Raw genomic sequence first — 4233 nt, forward strand, 5'->3', positions numbered from 1 at the left:
ACGTTCTACATGCTCGTTGGGAGTACAGAGCGGAAAGCCGATATGATTTCGGGTCAGTGGTCCGAAATCAGAAAATTTGTCGGCTTGTTTACTAATCTTTTCAACAGGAACAACGGTCGTATGAGACCAAGTGGCAGTGATGATTTGGCGGTTTACAATTTCACGGTCGAATAGTGGAAGCAGGAGTGTTTGCGGAGGTATGGGATGGTGAAGACGTGGGACGATTTAAAGTTGTGGGACAGGTTGAAAAGGTGTTCCAAGTGGGTTGAGCTGGTGGCGCCGGACTTTGATGCGGAAGTAGGGCCGAAACGGACTAAAACTAGTTCGTCTGGAGCGTATAGCACTTCAACCGGGTCGGATTGCCGCGTTAGATTCGACCTAAACATTGCGGAGGAGGAAACGTCTTCACCACCGAGGAGGCGGCCATTGGGAAGGGACACAAAGGGGAAAAAAACCGGCTAAGGGGGAAGCCGTAAACATCGCCAATCTTGTTGAATTACTCAATAAATTCAACAAAACCATGGAGGTGGTCTCTTATGACAAAAAGGAAAAAACTCGAATGAGAGATTTGGACTTTCTTATTAGAGACTTCAGTAACCTAAATCCGGTCGATCAAATGCTAATGGAAAAGCAAAAGGAACGTATCCGAAAGAGGTTGATCGAAGAAGACCAAGCCGAAGAATAAGAAGAATGTTTCTTTTTAGTACTTTAATTTTTATTTTATTTTTAGATATTAATATGTTTTTTTATTAATGTGTGTTTTTTTTAATAATTTATGAGTTTTTTTAATAATACATTGTTTGAATATATTTATAAAAAAATAAAAATAAAAATTTCGCTGGAGCCCCTCTACACCAGGGGCCAGGGGCTCCAACACCCCCCTTATCCAGTTTCTCTCTATGCTACACGTCATAATATTATTGGTTCTTGGCTCTGCTGGAGCCCCATTGAAGCCCCCACACCCCTCGGTCTAAAACACAACTCAAATTCTGCTTCTAGTAAACCCAGTGTGAACACAGTTGGCAGTCAATGCCATACTTTACAATGTAGGGCCCACCTACACTCACTTTAACCGACACGTGTCCATTTTTACCGGCACTTGTTGAACCCACTAGACGCGTTTTTACCTGCCACGTCATCACCTGATGACCTGTTACCTGCCATCACTCCTATTTCCCAAACTAATATGTTAACCTAACCATGGTTAACTTTTAACCATCTACACCACTATAAGTACACCACTTCTCCAAACCCAATGACTCAAACACAAAAGTGAGGTCTTGAGAGCTTTTGCACACACTAAAACACATACTTCAAAGTTTTATTTTTTTCTTTTTTAAAAAAATATTTCTTCTAATTTTTATTTTTATTTTTACTTTTTTTAATATTTTAAATATCCCCCCTTCTTATACTCCCAGCTTCTTTGTATCCCTTTCTGTAAATCATCTGGTCTTTCAATTAAAAAAAAGATTTTAAAAATGTTTTGGGTTTGTTTTTATGATTTTCAAGATTATTAATATTATTATGAACTAAAAACAAACTTAATTTTATTTTTTTTTAAAAGAGATCTGGTGTTTTTCAGAATAGAGATCCATCTTTTTTAATTGGGTTCTATTTTTCTTTTTATTTTTATTAAAATCACCTTTTCAGGGTTGTTTTTGGTTCCCTAAAGGTTGATTGAAAAAGGGTTTTTTAATTTTTTATAAAAAAACCCATCTTTTTTTATTTTTTTATTTTTTATAAAAATTTATGAAAAAAATGATGTCAGCAGCTATGAATTTTTGGAATGAATGTGGGTTTCAGCAACCAACCGCTGGTGATGAATTAATGGATGCACTTGAACCTTTTTTCAAAAGTGCATCAGAGTCGTCAAATTACCAAAATACCCTTACCTTTTCGAACCCTCCTCTCTCTTACCCATACCCTTCTTCGTCTTTTCCTGACTACTCATCCACCGTTCAACAAGAACCTGTTTCATACCCGAATTACTCTTTTCAGAACCAATTGGGGTACGACCAACCCGGATCATCTCTATCCGGGTTCCACCAATTCACCGAACCCTCAACCTACCCATACCCGACCCAAAACCCAATTGAATTACAATTACCCACCCAATGGCCTCAAAATAATAATTTCAATAACTTTATGCCTGTGGACCAGGTTACCGAGGTAACCTCAGTACCCACCTCGATAACCGGGTCACCTCCTAAACCTGTAAAACTTTACAGGGGAGTGAGGCAGAGGCACTGGGGTAAATGGGTCGCAGAGATCCGTTTACCCAAAAGCCGTACGCGGCTTTGGCTCGGCACATTCGAATCCGCCGAGGAAGCCGCGCTGGCTTACGACAAAGCTGCGTACAAACTCCGTGGAGATTACGCGCGGCTCAATTTCCCGCACCTCCGTCACAACGGCGGGGCCGAGCTCGCGGACTACAAGCCGCTACACTCCTCCGTCGTCGCCAAATTGCAAACTATTTGTCAAAATTTAGCGGAAGGGAAACCGGTTGATGGCGGCAAAAAGTCCGGTAGCCGGAAGTCAAAAACTCCGGCGCCGGCGGAGTCACCGAAAAATGTGAAAATGGAGGGGTTTGAGAGTGAATCAGGAAACTCGTCAACGTCGTAGGATTTAACTTTTTTGGAGTTCGGCGGAGACGACGGCGGTTGGCCGGAAACTTCTCACTGGAAAAACTGTCATCATATGAAATTGATTGGGGTGCAATTTAGTTTAATCAAGGGTATTATTGTAATTTCATAGGATAATTAAGGGTAGTTTGGTAAATTTGTGTTTTGTAATTTTGAGCTTTCTGTGATGGAGTTTTTGGTAATTGCAGAGCTCAGTTAGGGGTATTTTGGTAAATTTGTATTTTCCTTTTTTTTTTCTTTTTTTTTTTGGTTTGTTTAGTGGACTTTGGGATAATTTTATAAATCCTGTTTATGTCCTTTTAATATCTATTAAATGGTGTTCTATTGGCCATTGATCCTGTTCTAGTATTTAATGAAATTTATTTATTTATATCATATTGTTGTAATTTAAATAGTTGATATTATTTTATTTAATGCATCTTAGTTGTAAATTAAAAATACTCAAAAATCAATTTTTGACACCAAGTATAGAAAAGATGAAAAGATTATGTGAAGGAGTTAGTGGTTTATTGGTAAAGACAAAACTTTAAATATTTAGTTAATTTTTGTTTAAAAAAAGATTAAAAGATTATTGTACAAATGGAATAAATAACATTAAAAGATGTAAGTGTGGTTACTTAAAGAACAATTTTATAATAATAAATGAACACTTTTTTTAGTTATGGGATGAGACAATTTATGATGAATAAATTATGATTCTATTTAACCGTTTTTATTTATGATAAAGTTGATGTAAAAGGAATGGTTTTGTAAAAAGAACTAATTTGTTTCAAATAGAATAAGTATAAAGTGCTTTAATATTCTTGTTATAAAGCTTCTGTGATACTTTAACCTAAGTTTCATCTTAACCGGTTTCAGATCGGTTCAGTTTGAATCCGCTTTGATTGTGCATCTCAACCCCTAGTTATCACGAAATCCTTATATTGTGTGAGCTATACAAGCATCAAACAAAATACACCATTATGTTTTGACTCAATAACTATATAAAATTTGGTTCTAATTTTGGTTTTTATGTGTTAGACGTACAACACATAAATGTTGGGTAAATGTATCCCGTGTATGTCAAACACATCCTCTGTGAGTGAAATAACAGAGATAATGTGACATATTCATTACATGGAGATGGTACATTGAGTAAAAATGTATCCACTTAGTGAAATTGACGTGACAATGAAATTCAGTAGAGAAAGAAGACCAGGCCCATGGTTTCACACACATACCTTTTCTTTCTTATATCTCTTTTTTTCACTCACTCTATCTTATAGAGTCCGATATATGTACCCTTATTGATTTTCTAAAGTACGACGTGATAATGAACCTTTTTAGGCATTTGAGGGACAATGTTTAGTGCTTTAATCTAATATGCACACTATAAGTTTTTTATTTTTTTTATCAGCGTGACTTAATCTCAATAAGTTTTGACACTAATCCCACAAAATTATTGAAACCGACTCCATTATTGAAATATTGATATGCCTACTGCCACCGGTTATAAGGGTGTGCTTGAGCGATTTTTTTAATGACAATTTTCATTATAAAAATAAAGCAAAAACCCCTCCTAACGAGTAGCTAGCAAGTAGGGGTGGCACAC

The 4233-nt window shown here is 36.6% G+C and overlaps 1 pseudogene; it reads left to right on the forward strand.

Moving 5' to 3' along the window:
• The first annotated feature begins 1211 nt into the window (after positions 1–1211).
• On the forward strand, positions 1212–3012 carry LOC143591554 (ethylene-responsive transcription factor RAP2-4 pseudogene; annotated as a pseudogene).
• The last annotated feature ends 1221 nt before the right edge of the window (positions 3013–4233 follow it).

Source organism: Bidens hawaiensis, unplaced genomic scaffold (assembly GCF_021521415.1).
Source record: "Bidens hawaiensis isolate Kalapana, Puna unplaced genomic scaffold, B.hawaiensis_p1.1 tig00039897_1, whole genome shotgun sequence".
Taxonomy (NCBI): Eukaryota; Viridiplantae; Streptophyta; class Magnoliopsida; order Asterales; family Asteraceae; genus Bidens; species Bidens hawaiensis.